General features: G+C 36.9%; 1 protein-coding gene across 2 annotated transcripts in view; it reads left to right on the top strand.

Annotated features, from left to right (window-relative positions):
- The window catches only part of BRIP1 (BRCA1 interacting helicase 1), a 114,610-nt gene that overhangs the window by 18,188 nt on the left and 75,374 nt on the right, over positions 1-21,048 (top strand). The window lies entirely within an intron of this gene.

The following is a 21,048-nucleotide window of genomic DNA, read 5'->3' as shown; positions in this document are numbered from 1 at the left end:
AAACCACACACATTTTGCTTGAAAATGTACTGTGTAATCTCTTGCTTTATGCATCAACATATATAAATGTTTATAAAATAAATGTAATAACACATTGTGATGCCATTATATTGTCAGGTCTTGAATTTCCTATAGGCTGGTATACAAGTTTGTTTTAATGAAAACCCATGTTTATATTTGTTTTCAGCAGGCGTCTGTATCTTAGTGAATGGGTACAATTTCTTCAGTTTTACAAAACAAGCCAGACTGATCTGCAGGGGTTTTTTAATTGTTTCCCTGAATGTTTTGAAACTATTATAAAAATCCCCCAACCTCATCTTTGTAATGCACATCAGGAAAGGAAAATCTTTGTGTATAACTCAGCAGCAAGAATGCTTTAGCATGTTCTCTGTGTGCTCCTTGAATGCTGTATTCATCCAGTTAATTTTTATTTCCTTGTTTCTTGTTCCATTTCACTTCATTGGAGATTCTGGTGTATTTTTCTTGAGTCAGGGGAATTGCTCACTGGCATTGTCTGAAAGGAATCAAATTTCTCAATTTCAAATTATGTCATATCTGATTTCACTGACAACAGGTATCTAAGTATGGTTAATCTGTACCTCACACTGGTTCTGCTTTCTTCTCTCAGTTCTTTCTTACTGTTATTTATGGTCAGCTCTGAGGAACAGGAACATAAACCTGCAATATAATTCCATAATTCATACCCATTTGTCTTGTAATGCTTGCATGGGTGTGACTTTTTTCATTTGGAACCATCATTTATGCTTTTAAAAAATCCTCTCAACAAAGAAAACAAAAACCTCTCAAAAAAAACCCAATCTCACAAAATCCTACCAAATGAACATGCCCCCCCCCCCCCCCCCCCCAGCAAATGGAAATAACAGATTCAACCATTTCCCTCATCTCAAAGGTTCCTTAAGAGGAAAATCAGAAAAATTTAAAAAAGAGAAAGAAATAATTTTCTTTAATTTTCTTTAATTTTTCTTTTTTTTTTCCTCCAAAGTCTTTGTAATAGTTTTGTTTAACTGATGAGGTTTCAAAGTGATGGGTTTTTCTGTACTGGGTGTCTAGAAAGAATTACAGTTACCGATGCAATTACTGACAGTAACCATTAGGTGACCACATTAGACCAGGTAATGTACAGTCACTGGTAAAGCAGGTTACTGACTATAAATTTACTTAACCTGGCTCAAGACACTGCACTTATGTGCACAGTTAATGATCTGAAAAGAAATTTTGCATTCAATTTATTGAAGAATCGAAACAGGAGTCTTGTCGTTATTCTTTTTACTCCAGTGTATGATGTTGAACAGTATGTGATGGTTGATCTTAAGTATCCAGACCTAACAAATATTTATGAAAGTTTTATATGAGAATAGTAATCTGAATTGAAAGCATAGAGAGAATTTGTAATGACATTTAATAAGGAAGGAAAGAGATTGCTGGACAGCTCTTGTACCCTCCCCCTCTCACTGCCCTTATGTTTCACTGAAAGGTCATCTAGCTAAACACAGTGAGTGGTCTTTTTTCTTTGTGGGAACACTTCCATGATCCTAGCAAAAATATTGATAAATATAAATTGCAGACAATTGAAGGATGATATTTTTAAATCACATTGCCAATATTTTTCTACTGATGCCCTTTTTCATTCCACTTCTACTATTCTGGATCGGGTTGCCTGTAAGTCTGAGATTAATATGTTGAAAACACATAATAATGTAAGCATAAGCATATTAGTACAGGGAAAACAAGGTATTTTTCTTTTATCATCGTACAGAATATGGCTTACCTGCACATTTACATTTCAAACCTGATTTTCAGAGATTTTTGTGGGGAAGTTGCTATATCTCTAAAAAACCCCACAGCTTTTAAAGAAATTATTCAAGGCTATCGAGATCTGATTAATATACATGTCACATACATCACTAAATTAACCTTTATGAGTTAAGCATATTTTTTGAGGGTTTTATGAATTGGAGTTTCAACTTCAGATTAAGTGAAAAATAAAGTTTCTACATGTCTGGAAGGCTGATGGCAATGCTCTGAATGTTGAGTACTGTCTATGCAGATGATTTGATGGAGCTTGAATTTAGGCATGTACACTGGATGTCAGTTTGGTTACACTTGTAGATGTGTTTTCCAGTGCAACATTCTCTTTCAGTTTTAAGAATGAGAAGCCCTGCTTCTTGGATGGCTCTGTCTGGTTCAGTACCTCACTTTCAGCACTCATCCTGCCCATTCTTTCTTACCTGTTTGCCTGAAAATCTCTTTGATAGTTATCCCAAATTCTTTTGCTTTGTAAATAAAGTTAGTTTTATTTTTCTGGAAAGCCCATTATTAATGTAATTCAGGTAGTAAATTGTATGTTACTTTCAAGAGTTTAGATACAAGGAGATGTTAAGGACAGAAATAGCACTTTTGTTCATTTCTGTTCACTTTGAATTTTGTTCACTTTAATAAAATATAGGTAAATGTTCTTTTTCATTGTAGGAATGGTAAATCACCACTTTTTTGCCTCAGTCTATGGAAACAGAAAAAGTGGAGGGTCTGACCTCTGCCACAGGAAGCAGAAGCTGAGAACCCTGCCTGAGGCAGTTTGTGATGACTGATCAGGCAGTGTTCTCCTTTTGCTTGTCCTGTTAGGCAGAGCTTCAATACACAATGTTGAAAATAAATTTCTGGTAGAAATAGAACAAATATAATTTAAACCGCCCAGTCTGGAATTTAAGGAGCTTTTATGAGTAGTAGTTGTTTCTCTATATTTTTTCTGGAATTTCAGGTTGCTTTTTATACATGAAAGTAATGCTCTAGCAATACTTGGTGAAAATGATGACTGACTCCTGTATTCATGTTAGAGCTGGAGAAACAAACTGGCAGAAATTTAGTGATTTGTTTCAGGCTTCTGAAGTATATAATAGAAAAACTCTCTCGTACTCACCTAGAAGATGTCAAAGTGCTAGAAAGTTTCCATGTACAAATAGAGGGCAAGTGAAATTTCTAAATGTCACCACATTAACCTAATCATAAAATGAAAAAACTGGCTCCTGCTCATAGAACACTGGAGATGGATGCTATAAATGTCAGCAGGGTCCGTTGCTGTAGCAGCTGGGGTTTCAGTCACATACTCCTTCCAGTGCTAATGCGTGCAGAAAGCATCCATTAATGGCTTGCATTTTTCTCTATTAGTGCTTCTTTAGGTAGATTATTTCCTGGGAGATTGTAGATTTCTTTGAAGAAGCTGTCCACTGCCAGGAAGAGGTTGTAGTCACTTGTCTATATTTTGCTCTGAAGTGCCCCTTACAACAAGATATTTATAATCTGTAGAATGTTATTCAACTGTTTTGTAAAGAATTGGAAGTCAACATTGTAAACCTGCATTCTTTCCTAATGATCCGTTTATGAAGATACTTAGGCTGAGAAGTTACTTTCAAAAGATCTTTTTGCCTAATGTTTGAACTTCTGTTACTGCAAAAAAGTCTGAATAAAAAATAATTTCGTAGTTATCTTCTATCCCCTGTTTCATTGTTTGGATTTTTTTTTTTTATCAAAATAGCTGTAGCAGAAACAGCTCAGTGCAGTTCTGTGGGCAAAGTCTGCCACCTTGTTCTGTCTGTAATTTGGAATTGCCAGGTGCAATGTGAATATTTTATCTTGATCAGGTATTTGAATAAACATTTTTCATTGAGAAGTGACAAAATACATATGGAAAATATCTGAGGTTAATAATGCAGTAGAGGAAAATATATGGATGAGAATAAAACAGTGCATCAGATACGTGTCTCCATGTTTGGTGGGTGTCTGTTCTGAACAGCTGTGATGCCATGTTTCACAAATGGATAATCTACAATAACATACAAATTTTTCTGGCATGTTGCCTTTTTTTAACATAAGCTTAATCTTAGCATTAATTAAATTGCAAACCTAGATCATTTGAGGGCTACTAAAACTGGTGATATTACGCAACAAAAATGAGTTCATGTGAAAATCAGTAGCAACTCCAGCAAAAACACTCTATAAAAGAGAATATCAGAAGGTGAAAAGATAACTCAGAAATCTAAGATGCTTTTAAACAAGATTAAGATAAGGACCATTAGGGTTCATGTTGCCAACCTGTCTGCATTAAGATATGTCTTGCCTGGTGCCTGCATCTTAGATGATTCATCCAGTATGTGTCATATCAAAGTCAAGGTATCCAGTAAGGAGAAAAATGCTAATGCTTATAAATTTTAGTGAAAATCCATCATGATGAATTAGCTGACCTTTAGTAGCTTTTCTACAAAATAAGCTTTGGCCAGTGATGTTAATGTTGGGGTTTTGTTGTGTTTCGCTTGTTTTTTTTTTTCCTGTGAGGCATTGTTGCTGAATTTGTATCTGCTAATTGTTGAGCCATAACTTGAAAGTAATGTTTGTAAGATAACATAGTTGCCCAAAAGGGTTTGAATGGTGTTTTCCAAACAGTGAAACTTAACAACTGGGAAGTGTTCTTCTCTTGAGAATCCAACATTTGTTTACTGCTTTTTTTCTTTTCTGCTTACACCTTCAAGATCTAGTGTTCTCCACTGATTCACATTAATTGTATTTCATTTGTATTTGCTTTCTTTTACAAAGCGTTAACTTTTGAGGTTAAAGCAGTCTTGCTCAGCAGCTCCATACTGTTGCTGTGTATTTTGCATTATACCTCATCAAATAGTTTTGTAGAGGGAAATGTCTTGGACCTGGCAGAACTATTATGTTGCATTATATTACTATTAACATAGAGGTACAGCCCAATTAATGCTGCATTGCATTTGCTGTTCCCCTTGAGAATTTTGGAGTAAGACGGTAATGATACATATATAGTAACTTTAGCAAAATATAAGTGCTGAATTTCACATTTGAGTTGCTGTGTATCTCATCTTAAGAGCAGCTAGTTCAGAGCTTAGGTTCTGTCAGTCTTGTCCCATTTATCTGTTTTCTTGGCTGCATGTTTTCTTCAGTGGGAGCAGTCAGGATTGGGTGACAGTAAATCCATTTGGACTGGAACACCTCTGTTGACTGTCTTGGTTCCCTTTCCATGTTTAAGGTATCAACCAAAGCTGTAGTGAAGTTACAGACAAGTGCTGTTCACTAGTCTGTCGACGAAACCATTCTTGGTGGTATTATACAAGTAAAGGCAGGCAGACCTTAACATCAGTTAACTCTGTGAGCAGCATAGAGCCTGGCAATAGATCTAACAGAGCATGGCAGTAGGTATGTGTGTTGTTTTCAAATAGATTGAGAATCTTTGGGTTCAGTCTAGGTAGTTGGTTGGAATCAACAGGAGGGACCTCAGTTTAACCCCTTGCTATTGCACTCTCCTGCCATTACGGAGCAGTGTGTCTGCATTGGATATGAGCCTGGGTCCTTGAATGTGCCATTTCCTGGCCTGCACATAAATGTGCCACCCCTACATATGACAGGCTGAGAGAGGGATACAGTTCCTGCATTAATTCTGGATGTCTGGCACTTCTTAGCCTAAGACAGACCCCTTTCTTACTGAGATTTGTATGAGGTTGGTAGAATTGTTATTTCTTTTTCAAGAAGCCTGTGCCAGAGTGTCAGAAAATGCATCAGTTGTAAGCCTGAGAAAAGAACAAAATATTTTAATTTGTAAAACTTTGCTGAAACACAGTTTTGTAAATAAATTATAAGAAACCCATTTTTTTTTTTTAGCTGCCATCAATAAAAACCCCAACACTGCCTTCAGACAACCTTTACTTATTTAATAAATTACTTCAATAAATTTACAAAAGATGGTAGTCTGTTTAGCCAGGCCTATTAAAAGCATTAAGATTTGAGCACTGGCTGTTAAAAAGAGTAAATGGCAATATCACAAAGTTAAACAAATGCCAAAAAACATTTTCCAGGGTACTGGGATTGTAACAATACCATTAATGAGGGCAAAGAGGTTTTAATGCAATTTGCACATTCTAAAGTTTCAAAAAGAGGTTTTGAGTTAGTGCATTATTAATGTTCTGAACATCTGGAACTATGCAAGAGCCACAGACATTGAGCAAGTGCAGGGTTTCCCCACTAGGTCTGATGCTGACTGATTTCCTCCCTAGCGAAAAGCTTGTTTTAAGAAGTTTGAGACAGTAAAATGACAATATCCAGATAAGAGATAAACATTCCACAGTGTCTTTTGGCTTGTAATGTGTATGGAGGAAAAAAAGTGGAAACCATTATGTTTGTGCAGTTAAAAGGTGAATTTGAAATTAAATGGGAAAACAGTTATTTGCACCGGAGATGGTTGCTCCATGGTGCAGTCACACTGATTGTGGAGTTCTTAGGTGAGGAATTATGAATTATATATTATTATGGGTGGGTTCCATTAGATTGCTTAAATTTTTTAGCTAGGTGTATTTAGGTATTATATGCAGGGCTAAATGCTTTTATCAAGAGTAATATTCTTCTTAATGTTCTTGTTGACAGCTGTAGGAATACTTTAAAGAAGAGATTTACTCCTGTGTGTAAACATTTGCAAGATGTAGGGATCTGTTTGCACCAGGTATCTTTTATGACAGAAATTTGTTCCTTGAAGATAACGTAAACTTAACTTTCTGCATATTCTTAATGATGGAGAATATGATTTACACTGTTATAGCTTAAAAATGATACTGGCGAGAGAATGTTTCAATGCGTTGTCTAGTCTTAGATGTTTTAACTATAGTTAATATCCAACATCACATTTTGGGATGAAAAGAAAGGAAGCCTTCAAACAGGCTGGCATATCACAGGTAAGTTATGAAATAATTGTAAATTAGTAATGATACTCACTTTCTGCACATCATTTGCTTTCTGCCCTCAAGCAAAAGGCATTCTCTTGTTCCAGAAGCCTTATTTGTTTGAGCCAAACAGCTTGAATGATGCTGTTATACTATGTAAGAAACCCTAAACCCAAGAAAATACTTTAGAGAATAGAATTCTGCCATCCTTGCTATCTCATAGTATGTGCAAGTATCCAACAATGAAAGTAGAGCAAAATGTTGGAAGAGTAATCAAACAACGTGTGAGAAGCTCTCTGGGTCTCTTCCCTGGCACTACCCACTCTGTGCAATGCCCCCTGGAAGCCACTGGAGCTTTGTCAGTGACTGTGGAAGCTGGGGTGGGGCTCATGACACTACAGTGACCCTTTGGGTTTTGTTTCTTTTTCTTTCAAAAGAAAGGCTTATTGCCAGATTCTAAAGCTGTGTCTGCCTTACTCTGATGAAAATCTTGGTAAAGTGATGCTGTCTGATGGGGCATAATTTGGGGAAAATGTGATCTGAAAAAGCAGAATTACAAAGAGTCAAAACCTGTGCATTGCAACATTTGTACGTAATAAACCCATATGGATAGAATCTTGTTGTTGTCCGCTATTGTTTCTTCATTGCTTGCTTTTCACTCCTACTCTTCACTGATACTTTTTTTCTCTCTGATCTTTATCTCAGCTTCTTCATCTTCTATGGTTTTATTTGCTCCCATTAATCATATACAGTATCTACTTTCAGATTTATTCTCTATTTTTCCATAATTTAAACATTTAAATGCCTGTAATATAAACTGTCTAGGTATTGGGGCCCTCACATTCATCCAAAAGAACAGTTTTCAGGCTTGGTGTGCATTATCTGAGGTGTCTTCTGAGAGCTCCAATAGCTCCTGAAAATCTTAATGTGATTTCTGAAGTCCACAGTTTCAGTATTTCCCACGGACTTGGGCATAGCATAGACATGTATGTAAAAATCACTGTGTGTGGTGGAAGACTTCAACCATTCCATCACTATGCTATTTTCTCTGCCTCGGGCACTGAAGGCTGTTGTGGTGATATTGGTTCAAATAGAAAGACAGTAGCAGAAGGAATAGTGAAGTTTGTACAAAAAGAGTTTCTCTATAGCCATGTATATAATATTTATCCTCAAGTTATGGTGGCAAGCCTCCTTCTTTCCTGTCATGAGTTCAATCAAGTTACTCTGCTAAACTAAATCTGAAGATGGAGCTAGTAGTTCACACTACACAAGATCGCTTCTTGTGTAATTATAGCAGCTGCAGCAACATACCTCCTTGAAATATGAAAGCTGAAAGTGCTCAATTATCCTTCAAAGGAATAATTGAAGTGCAATATAGTTGAAGTTCTCCTAGATTTTTAAAGCTGTTGCTTGTTTTGTTATGAATTTATTAGAATGTTTTCACTTAGGATTCTTTAACCTCTTGAGCTGTTTGTGTCTGGGGTGTTTCTGTGCTTTTTTTCTTTCTCTACTGCTTGGTTACTGATGGCTGATTTCAGTTTTGACCATCCACATGTGTTACTCACAAAGCAGGCCAATAAAAATGTTGATCTTGGGCTCCTTCAAAGATAAAATTTTATCTTTGGGGAGTGATAACTGACAATCTGAATAGTTGCACAATATGCGTTTTCGTTCTTAAATAATATGACAGGATCCTAGATATGTGCACTGGTTATGGGGTAATTTTCCTGGTTTCTGGGAAATCGGAGACAATCCAAACTTTAGATGTGCTTAGAGAAGTTGAAGGAGGTGATCCAGCAGCTTGCTGCTGAATGACGAAGTTCTTCCCCCTTTCCTTGTGATCATTCTTGTGCTACTTTGAATTTTGTATCAGAGATTTGGATCTCTAGAACAAAAGAAAAGTTTTTATCCTTTTTTTTTTTTCCCCTGGTTAGTTTTCTGCTGGCTTTGTGAGCTGAGTTGGCTCATCTGGAGTTCACAGAAGTGTCAGAGATAGCTCAAGGGAAGAGATGATATTGCACGCTCAAGGAAGGGAGCAGCATCATTCCTTTTACTGCTGGAGCTCAGTCTCAGGGATGAGACATTACTATGCTTCTTTTACACGGTTTTCAGTGGTTGACCTTAATATGAGAATCTATAAAGATACTCATTTGGAAATTCTCATCTCTTTATGAAATATGGTTTGTGTTATAAAGTTGCTGGTATGAAATTACAGCTTTGTTAACTGAGTCTCTTTGCTGCATATTAACCTAATAAACTGGAGAGTTACTCAGGTGGATATTCAGGGTGAGTGGAAATTTGGGTGAGGTGATATGAAAGGAATGAACTGTTCTGCTTGTTCTGTGGAAACCTGCAGAAACTGTGGGAATGGAGGAGCTGTTTGCTGTCTGTATGTACTGCTTACTGCAGTCAGACATTCTAAACATGGCCACTCTTTTGGGTGCACAGTGACTGTGGTGCTTGTGTTCTAGCAGCTCAGTGCTATTGGCTCAGGGGCAATTTCTAGGTGTAGTTTGAGTCTCACTTTATCTTTTTGAATTACTGGCTGCAGAAATGAACAAATACACTTTCTGCGGCTTACTGAACTGCTACGGTGACCAGCAGGTGATGTGCAATTATTCAAGTGCCCTGTGGCACTTGCTTTTTACATGGAGCAGATATACTTCCTGATAGCATCTGCACATCATACAAAGTAGAATCTGTAGCGACAGTCTGTGGCAGATTATTGGGTATTATGTCTAAAAAAATTATATGCCATGCTGGTAGATGAGTGTTTTGCTTGTGACTTTCACACCCTGGGAGCTGTGCAGTTTAATATTTTATTATGCTGTTAGTTTAAATACTCTGAGCATACAGGATCAGGAAAATAAACTGAAAATCTAGTATTGTTTTGCACTTCTGAGCTCTGACTTGTCAAAGTGCTGCAAGCTGAATTGTTGTGTCTAGTTAACACATGCTCCAATTTCCCTTGTAATTAACACTTCCTGCTCGCTTATTTTTCTTACCATTCCAGTAGTATCTGCATTGAAAATGAGTTTTCACAGTCAAGAATTTTGCACTCTGTGAATCTCAGAGTCCAAATAGTAAATAACAATTACAGTCACTATGTCTTTTCCCTCAAGAGCTTTTAATGGAGGGGAGAGAAAGTAGGATTGAAAAAGTTATTAATAGGGAACAATATACATAAGCAACATTATTTTTAAGAAGATAGTGTGTCTTGCAGAGGTTATTTTGGCATTACTGTTGTTCTGAACCATTACAACCTGCAGAGTTCCTGGTCTTTTTGGTGTTTCTGAGAGGTTCACTGCCTGATGTGGTAGAGATGTGCATGACTTGTGTGAAAAGTCATATATTTCATTGTCTCTATATATGAGATAAAATATACTTAAAAGCATATATTTAGATAGCATGTTCTGCATCAACAATGTAGCGGCATATACAAGAATGTGCATATTAAATGTATTGAAAGAGATTCCTGGAATTTTCAAAATTCAGAACAGTTCTACCTCATTGGAAAGTTGGGACAAAACCTTGTCTTAAAATCAAGTCTTAACTTGAGTCTTAACATTTCCAGTGAGTTCAGTGGATTTATGGTAAAGTTTGTGTTTAGAGATCCTGCCTTCAGGTTTTCCTCCCCGGCATTGGAGTCTTTCTGTGGGGTAGAGAAGAGTTTATGATTCATTCTTATTATTCATGCTCTTTTACCCATGGAATCCTATCTTATCTCTTGTTATAGAAATGTTATAGTTAACAGTTGTATGCTTAATCACAGATTACTGTGAAACTTTCATTCAGTGAAGTGGTTGAATAGCTTCTTGCTGTGTGAGATTAATTAATTGTTTCTTTCTTAATTACTTCTGACTGAAATGTGTTTCTACTACTGGTGACACGGGTAAGGGTCATTATTGGCATTGTCATGATTGCAGAAAGTTTTTTTTCTTTTTGCATTTCTGTATTTGAACATTTGTTTGATTCTTTGCCATAAGTGTGGAATTGTACTGATTTTTCTTGTGCAGTGGTCCTGCTTCCCAAATGCCAGGTTTTAGATTTCATCAAGAATAAGAGTTGTTATGGGTTCCCTGTTATCATAATTTATCATTATGTCATTACTTACTCAGAGCTCAACATCATGCATACAATACGTGAATGTTGCTGAGAAATTATCTGATGATATGTGCACTGATTTGCTGTATAACAGTGAAAAATGACTAAGCTGTCTGAGGAAGTAAAGGAATATTAATCTTTCTTAAAATGATATAATAACTACAGGTGTAAAATGGCTTCTATAAATATAAAAATATATTCTCTGTTAGTGTTAATAGAAGACTAAAAGCTAAAACCTGTTACTCTCCCACCCTTGGTGTCAGTTCCCCATGACAGGCATCTGCCTGCCCCCATTTACTGTGTGAGCATTCATAGACTTGGTCAGCCTCATGCCTGCACATCCGTTGAATCACTTCTCCCAGATGGTACTGTGCGTCTCTGCTCATGTGCCACTAAGACAACCGTGTCCTTTTTAACTCTTTATTCCGAGGGAAAAAAAAAAAGTCAAAGATGAATGAACTTGGGTTTTGGCTCATGATGGGCAGCAGTGAAGGATACTGACTTCATGAATGAACAATTAATAATTTGGGGTTTGATTCTGGACCAGGATCTACACAATCTTTTTAATTTTTTTTTTCTGGGAAGCTTTCTTTGTGTGAAGGATTGCTCCCTCACTGGAACGTGGAAGTGTAATGATAGCCTAGGGTGAATGTACAAGCAGTTCTGGTAACACAGAAAGCTGTTGTCTTGGTTAATTTTAAAACCACAAAAGAAACCCTGTTTTGAACCAGGTTGTTTAGAAACAGCTGCGTCGGAGCTCAAAGACTGAATGCTTCAAAGGCTATACAGATTGTTCTGTGGTAAAACAGGCTGGGGTTTTGGGGAAAAGATTTTATATAAAGAAGCTTCTTTAACCGTGTTATTCTAGAGTCTTTGGCGTGCAAAACATTTCATTTTTCATTACTGTTGTCGCCGTTCACATATTCCATTATTTAAGGAGGTTATTGAAAAATTGATGGTATGTTGGTACCAGAGAGACATCCTGTAGGCTGCAGTGTTGATTTATGGCACATGGAACACAGTTCAGTGCTTCAGTTTCCTGCTGGTGAGCGGCACTTTGTCATTGTCCCTAAAGAAAAATCATACCAGTGAAATCCCCTGTGTTTCCCCCAAGTTGAGTGATGCATACTTTTCCTTTGAAAATGATTATGAATTATTCACCTTTTATTGTGCTGGAGTGTGCACATGGTGATCAGAATCTTGTTCGTAATACAGAGTTTTTCACCATGTTCAGGGTTTAGTTTAATTATGTAGTTGAGTTGCGAGGTAGCTTTAGTATTTTTATCTTTCTTCCCCCCCCCTCACAGTGTGGCTGCCAAGCCTGTGTGGGTTAGCACAGGTATAACCCTGCAATGCCTAGCATATGTGGCTATCTCAACATGTTAGTCTTAGTCCTAAATATTTGAGTTTCTTTCACATTTGTTTACGATTTTCCCTGGGAAAATAAGTACAGTACTTCTGAACTTAAAAAGATACTTCCCCCCCAAAATTCTTGAAAATCACAGACTCTTACATGGCAGTGAAGAAATGGTAAGATCTCGAAGTGGAAAACCTCATGAAATAGCACACGTAGTAGTACTGCAGGTTTCCAATTGAGGGCAGCTTTCTCCCAGGAGATGTGTTAAGGAAGGCCTCCATGATATAGATCACCTGTTAGGAAAATGAAAAGACTGCATGATCTTTCTTCATAACTCTGGAAGAGATGTGACTTGGGTCGAGGTCCCTTCACCACTCCTGGATTCCATCTCTGGACTGTCCAAGTTTTTCCAATACAATAGAATTTGTCTTACAGAAGAGAATAACCTGCTGAGCATACACCAACTTCAGCGATTTTGTTTTAATTTTGGAATCATGACTATCTGTGCAAGCTGAAGTTTTCTGGTCTCATTCCTTCACAAGGTCTACTTTTATTTCAGGACTTTTCTAAGGTCTTCCCATGTTAAAATTTCTCTCTGTGTTGCCTAGTCTTCATATTCCTTAAAAAAGAAGAAATGAAAATTGCTGAACATACTGTTTTCCCCGTATTCTTTAATTATTGGTTGCTTTTTCCTGATTACAGAAAAAAATGTTTAATATTTTATTTTCATATTTATGTATATTCTGTTTGCAATCATTGAGCATTGAAACTTTGGGAAAGTGAGACCAGGCAGAAACTGATCGGGAGTTAGTGCTTTGTAAACCAGGTATGGTTCAAAGGAAGCTTGAAAGCTTCTTTGCATTGCTTGTGGTAGCCCCATGATGATAATAAATAGTTAAGGAAATGTGCAGCAGAAAGGAGGTATAGCCTCTCCTTGATAAGAATAGCATCTTTGTGTGGCCTGTTTCCATTAAAATGCTGCATTGAATCAGTTTATTTTTGGCACATAAAGAAAAGGTTACCTGTGCATATGTATTTATACAAGCTTTTGGTATTTGTCTCCAGTTTCCCATTAACAGTGGGAAATTAGCATTCTATTTTACAAGTAGATTTTACTTCACAAATGAAAACTTTTAGGGACAGATATTTTTATGTTCTCTTTAAATGAAATCTGTTAGAAGTGGACAAAATGGAATTTGAAACTTTAAATATCTTTTTTTTGATGACCAGATACTTCAGTATTTTGTATCAGCTTAGTCATTTAAAAGAATGAATTTTAAATATCTCTCTGTATTATGTTAGATACCTCCCATAACCACAAAGAGGTTTCTGTGAATCAGTCTATTGCTTAACCTTTCATGAAAATCTAATTGAGTGCAAACAACTGCTTAAATAATTCAGGGGACTAAGTTATTCTTGGCTGGTGGAGCCCCAGCCCTGTGCAGTGCAAATGTCTGGGTGTCAGGCTAAATTGAGGGGTTTTCTTTTTTGGTGAGGAATGCATTGAGAATAAAATCACTGCAGAAAAGGTGTAAAGGTTGATTAAAAATGAAAAAAGGCACAAAGATGAAATGTAAATCGATTCTGCAGCTTGGGAAATGACTGGTGGCCGAAAGGCACGTATTCTTTCAGTCCTTTTAAAAGCAGGTAATATTTTTGGTGATGTTGATAAATGTTATTGGGTTTCATTGCTTTCTTTTCATGCATGTGACCTTTTATTCTTCTTAAGGGACATTGTGCTTTTTATAGTGCTATTTTTAATAGTTCTGGAGTGCTATTCCAAATTTATTTTAAAGTTTTGGATAACGGACATTAGATTTTATTGGTTCATTGGCCCAAATATTTTCCCTCCTGTTTCTGGAAAGAAACTCAGCGTTTTCCTTTCACACAAATCCTTCCAGACAGTTACCTCTGGTCCCTGAAATCTTTTATTCCTGTTTCAGTACTCTATTTACTTTCTTCCTTCTACTGTTTCCTTTGTGTTCACTTTTAACCAGAAAGGACTATTTCTGGTTTTGCTGCTGTTGGGTTTTGGTTTTCGTGTTTTGTTTGGTTTTAAAGGTGCAAATGGAATTAATTACTGATCTCAAGCCACCATGTTGGTTTTATAAACTGTTGTTTCCCCCACATTGAAGAGTTCTAGTTGTTCTGGAGGTAAGTTACCTGTAGGATTCTGGGTCATTTAGTACACAGGCTTGACAACCCTTTTAGTTCACAGAACTGTTAAATAACTTCTGCTAGTTCTATACTTTTCCAAACCATCTTAGTTGCTAAAGAGCCTGTAATACCAGTATGTAAGTGGTGTGAAAAAAGTGGGTGGAGTTTGGCCAGATATATTCTCCAGAGCTGCTTTGAAATAACCTGCATTTAAGGCCTTTAGTGTGTAAGTGACATACTAAATGCATTTATTAATGACTGAATGTATTTTGGGATTATCACTAATATAGGGACAGTTTCATTCTTTCATAATAGAAGTGCAGCCTTCACCCAGGTATTCAGCCATCACGTTGAATGGACCAGAGCTTTGAGACAGGGAAGAGTGGTTTGAACAAAATGTTACAGCTGTAGCTAAGCAGCTGACTCAGCAAAGTGCAGCATCCTGTAAGCTTATTAAAGGTAATGCAATACCTATGGAATTAGATACATTATAAAAACATCTGTGCCTTGAGGTCATCAGAGGATTACTTTAGTGGAAAATGTGATGTTCTCCATCCTAATGGTGTAAATTTGCAGAAGGATCTGTCAGTGTATAGATTTTTACTTTTCTTTCACTAAAAGGAAGAGAGGAGGCAGCCAGTGCAGATGCAGGTTGATTTGTCCTGTGATATATAAAGCAACCTGTACTGTTCTTTCTTTGCAGACAGTCCAAACGGTGAAAAACAGTTTGTAGTAAGGCAAGAAAACTGCCTATCTTCTTGGCATTCTCTCTGTGTGGGGTTTCAGTAGGTGCAGAGGAAATAAAAACTCCTTGTTTGGTTTTGACACCTGTTATTTTTCTGTCAAGATACTTGCACTGCATTCAAGCAAAACATTTGATAAAACTCGATGTATGAATTTGGTATCTGAACTCCTCTGCCTCCTCTACTCCACTGCCGCCTCCTGTTGCTTAGATAAGATAAAAGCACTCACTGTAGGACTGAGTTACTCAGTGTCTTGAAGCAAAGCAGAGTTTATGAGATCAGTAGGAGAGTAAAGATACAGAAATTAGTGTCTTCTGTTACTGAAGAAGGTATAAATTATATTTGCATCTAATATAAAATGTACAGAAAAGCCATTTAAAATATTAAGCACGCTGCTGGCAAGGTCTGACATAGTATGTTTTCAGAAGACTGATCTCTGCACATTCTTATTGATAGGCAAAATACTTCTAAAATGTTTTACAAAAAACAAAAGGTATTTGTTACTATCAAGTTTTATTGTTAGATGTTTGGAGCACTCTCTCTAGGTCATGAGATTAGGTAGCTTTTGTTGGCTACTGACTCACTTAAAGTATCCATCAGTTGCAGATTTGCATCTCCCATGGTCCATTTTATGGTGTTTTTGTTCCCTTTTGTGACGTGTTCTCAAAATTGAAATGCTGGTGAGACCTTAAGTGTTGCATACTTTGGAAAGGTGTAAGACCTTATTAAGGTATGTTTAAAACATGCAGGGATACCTGTTTCATTTTTAGAAATGTAAGAATGGCTCAGATGAGAGCGGAAGAAGCACTAAATTAAAGATTAGAGCACCATGTGTTGGAAAAAGTTTTATTATTTTATTTAAAGGAATAGATTTGAATTTTGTTCCCTCATCCTGACTAGATTGGAATTGCTTTTGGATAAGTTTTCCCTGCTTTGTGGTTGATTTTGTATACATGGTGAATTTATGGCTTTTTCAGAATGTAAGATTGTGAAAGAGCTAGAAGAGAGGTGTAGTTGGATGCAGGTACGTATGTCTGCAGCTTCTTAAAATGTTTTTGGTGCTGTAAAGTTAAAGAATAAATCTGTAAGACAGTTCCAAAGTTACATGGAAAAGAAACTCTTTAATGGGAGAATCTGTAATTTCCCTAGTCTGTGCATTACAAAAATAATATGATCTATTTCGGTTTTGTAGACGTAAAAGTGTATTATTCTCTATCTGCTAGAGCTTTGAGGGATCCCTTTATTCCATGTTTTAAGTCGTTAATCTACATGTCTATAGTTAGTCTAGATTTCCTTTGGAAGTACTTTATGTAATCATTTATATGTATCCAGTGGGGAATGGCCCAGGCCAGTCTTATCAGTTTTACAAACCATAGCTGGAAACTATTTTACGATGCATGTCTATATTATATTTTTAAAAAGCAGAACATGCTACCATGTAACATTATTGAAAATTAAAGGGAAATGCTTGTACTGAGCTTTTACCTGCTTTTAAAACCGACTCCACCTCTTCCTCACTTCTTTTTATGTAACTAGAATTTTGGTGTCTGTATGTAGAAAGTACGTTAATGGACTGACACTTGAAAGATGATCTAAGAGTGCATCATTATAGTGGCACTGTATGTCTTTGAGTGTCATGTTTACGTGTTGGTGGATTGGATGATAACCCCATTTTCTGCACGTGACTGCTCTTTTAGTCCCGAGTGTAGCACAGCTCTCTTAGTTCTACCAAAGTGGAGTCTAGTGAGGTAAGTCCTGTTGCTCAGCCCCTGTGTTGGTCACATATGTCTATTTTCCACTGCTGAAGTTTTATGCTGACTGTGAGTAGAACTTCTATTTGACCCTTCAAACACGTTTCCAGCCCACTGGAGACACACTTTGATTTGAAGCAGTGCTTATTCAAAAAGAAAATTCTGGTAGCACACACATGAAGAGCTCTGCTTGGGAAAAGGCTTTTAGATCAATGTTAGTCCCTTGAGAATCTCTGACTTTTTGCACTAACAGTGGTGCCAATACTGATTTTTATTAAGTCAAACCTAATGGCTGTTCCTTTCTCCCCGCAGTTAATATTCATGTCTGAATAACAATGAAAACTGGAGCTTCATATCATTAAAAAAAGAAAAATTACATAGAAACAAGATGAAAAAATAGCAAAGTTTGGAGAAGTGGAGTTTTTAATGTATAACAGCAGAGTTTTAAGCAGGTTGCAAGATACTTGAGTAAATACTGTGCACCTTGAAATACCTCTTGTTCAGTTACCATTATATAAACGCATGGGTAACAAGACAACAGAGTTTTAAAGGTGCACGAGCATATGCAATACAACTGTAACTGATAGTTATTATTACATAGGTAATAGTTGTTGAACTAGTCAATAAAGCCAGAGTTATTTTATTCTGCTGCTTAGGTCATTATAATTTCTGTCCTGCACTGCTCTTGAACGGTCTTTCATATTTTTACTTGTCCTGTTGTTTCCCCAAGCACTTTTTGATGAAGGGATTATTTCTTGTGTTTTTACTCCGCTGGCAAGGTGCAATCCATTCATTATGGAATATTCTAAGTAAATAAATTCAATAGCAGGTGCTTATAGCAGCGAAAGAGCTAGGGAGCTGTAAACCAGAATAAGTAACTCACATGTTAACAGTGTTTTCTGTTAGGCCCTCCCTCATCTCAGGTAATTGCTACTTCAAAAATCACTGCCAGAAGGTAATGAATACGACAGAAAAAGTGCATCCCCAGCAACTTGCTTGCTGCAAGTTAACTTCTCAACTTTGCTAAGATGCTGGAAATTACAATGATCTTGCCTTAGGGTAAAATACATTAAACGAGTCTTTGGTCTTGCTTCATGACATGGGAAACCCCTAATGCAATTTTTGGCACTGTATAAAACGAAGCGGCAGATGGAAACAAGCAAAGCTTTTCCTTCACCGACACAGGAGAAGAGGATTTTTCCTAGGAGTGCAACATAATGGCAGAGATGTTGAGAAAATAGTTTCCCCCATTCCCAAACTTCAAAAGCACTTCAAAAACTGCCTAAAAAGGGGGATGCTGACAAAGACGAATGGTGAATCTGAGTACTGAGCTCATAGTTTCTATGATCATAGCTTACAGGTCCTTAAATTGCAGAAAGGAAAAAAAAAAAAAGAAAAAGATATCAAAGTAAACATCCCTCAGTGGTGCATAGGAAGCTGACAGATTCTTTCTAACAAGATTTTCTGCTCTCCTGGAGGAAGACCATTTGTTAATAAACCATTTGAGAATCCATTTTTAAAGGATTTAATAAAATATACACTGACTGCCTTCTACTGCAGAAACTATTATTCCCTTGGGTAGAAAAAGTGACTGACTGTGGGCATTAATGGTTGCTTCCTGAGATTCCTGGCATTATATCGTCCTCCCATTTGCACTTTTTCAACCCAAAGTGAAATAATTTTTTATTAGAAACCTGCGCTTGGTTCCTAGCTCTTATGAGGCATGTATGGGTTCTATATTTTATTTATTTGTATCCAGCCATGTCCATAATTCTTGTTGTTTGAGTGTCTCTGTCTGTAGCGTGGGTATTGTGTGTGTTTGTGCATGCTTTCCTGCGTACCAGAAAGTTTCCACATCTAGCAAACTCCATTAAATGGAAGGGGTAATAGCTTTTGTGTGAATTAAATGAATTGTTCCATTCTTGCTGAATATTCAAATAAATAATTCACACATGTCTGTCAAAAACTGTAGATTTTTCTATTGTGATGGTTGCTGTCAATTAAACCAGAAACCTGAACCTGTTATGGTCTTAAGAGATACTTGCCTGGAGTGGTTGTGTAACCCACAGAAAAGATGTTTGCTTAGAATTTGGAGGATGCTTTTCTACTGCCACCTTTCCAACTATGAAAATAAGTTACGCTCTTTTCAAACAGGAGAGAAATACAGTGGATTTGAGGGATTAAGTAATTTTTGTAAGGAATTTTGTCCCTTCTGAGACTATCAACAGACTTTGGTTCTCTTGAAGGAAGAAACAATTTTTCTTTAAAGAACACTTCGTAAGGGTATTTTTGTGAAAAATACCAGTTGATTTCAGTAGGGGGGATGATGATAAGAGGAGGAGAAAGTCAGGGGTGAGTGACCCCTAGAAGTCAAAACATGGGTAGTTTATGTATGTAAATGTGAAATTCACACATACCCAAATATATCCCGTCCGTATTATCTTACTGGCTTCCTCTTGTCATGCATGGTAAATGGCAGGCACTGCTGGAGGTGAATTTAGCATATAGATGGCTAAGTGGAGGCCTAGGCAGACATTAATTTCACAGAAGGAAGAATGAGATCTGGAAAGCTAATAGTGTTACTGGCAGCTCTAGCAGATCCCAAATGGATGTACTTAAAGGCATAATATGTTTGATTCTTTTCTTTACCAGAATTATTTCCATGTCATATCCAAGAACTAAAGACATAGTGGCAGGCTGTGGATGGCAAGATGGACATTCATTGCTCGTCATAGTATTACGACCTTTTAGATAAAAAATTACAGACAGGATGCTGCCAGGAAATGACAGAGCTGGTAGCAAACGGGACAAGAAGTAGGACAGACACATTAAGAAGAGATGATTTATTTTAAAGTAACATCTATGTGTGTAGGAAACTGTTCCTACTATTCATCACTTAGGCTCTCAGGGCTTGCTTGATAATGGTGTCACATCAGTAGTACGCATGTGTAATTCTCTGAACAGAGGTTTGAACAAAGCTGGTGAAAATTCAAGAATAATACAGTATTTGTCCCCTCTGAACCACATGTAGCTCAGAAGGAACTAATCCAAATACTTAATGTTATAAGTTCAGATCTTTAATGCTGAGAACATGAAATAATGCACGGGTTCTTGTAAAGAGTCTCATATGAATTTGCAGGTGTTCTCCCTTTAAACTCAAATGTGACAGTTACCATTAGTTCTGCTTCCCAATAACACTTAAACTGGATATTTGGACATGGGACAGATTAATTTTGTAACAACCCAACCATTCAAGGTGCTGAGATCTTGGCTGGAGTACATCAGCAAGGCAAGCGGGGTTGGAGTTAAGGCATGCTGAGGCTTTCTGAGGAATCAACTGGGGCAAGTGCAGGTTCCAGATAGAGCAGTTTTGTATAGCCTGAAGCAAAATACTGAGGAAGTCTTCAGTGTGTGAAGTTGAGGGAAGCACAGACAAATGAAGAGCATAACCCTTATTACAAAATCTGTGAATTTAAAATCTTTGTACATATGAAGCTGGGTAACTCTACTGCACAATACTTAGTATCACACTAGTGATCACTGAATAATAAATGGAGTGAAATAAAGTATTTACCTCTGTGCACTCAATTTCCAGGGTGATTTTAGACTTTGCTTTTTGCAATGCAATACGCTCACAATAAATGTGGAACTAGCTTATTTGCTTCCAGATTTGAACATGTACAGATTTGGTGTAAAATGTGCACAGTTCAGAATCTGGTAGGTGTAACAAAGCTGAAGGCCCTTCAAGAAGCAGAGGAGGCTGTTGCTAAGTCCTGCATAAATACCTTCTACCCCAGTTACCTATGTAATTTAAAAAAATATTAAAGTATTGTGGAAATATAAGATATAAAGGCTTGTTTATGATTAACTTAGAATTTGTTTTCAGTCTTATTTCCTGAGTAATCAGAAAACCAGATAATTCCTATTTTTTCTTTGGATGACATTCCTCTTGCTTTGTGGAGTACCAGACGATGCTCTTTAGTGACCACTCTCATAGATTTGGAGTTTGGCTTTTATAACTCAAAACACTTCAGCTTTTCTAATTAGCAAATTAGTGGCCGTTGTGTTTACAAAGCATTGCATAGCTGTGGAGCATTGTATGGTAGGGAAACTTCATTAATACAAACCTGGGTAATTTCACTGAAATAAGTATCTTTGGGTGCTTTATTTGAACAGTTCAAGTCACTGACCTT

The sequence above is a fragment of the Pezoporus occidentalis genome, unplaced genomic scaffold, assembly GCF_034315485.1.
Source record: "Pezoporus occidentalis ecotype Australia unplaced genomic scaffold, CSIRO_AGI_Poc_V1 ctg192, whole genome shotgun sequence".
Taxonomy (NCBI): Eukaryota; Metazoa; Chordata; class Aves; order Psittaciformes; family Psittacidae; genus Pezoporus; species Pezoporus occidentalis.
This window is presented reverse-complemented; position numbering and strand designations above follow the sequence as displayed.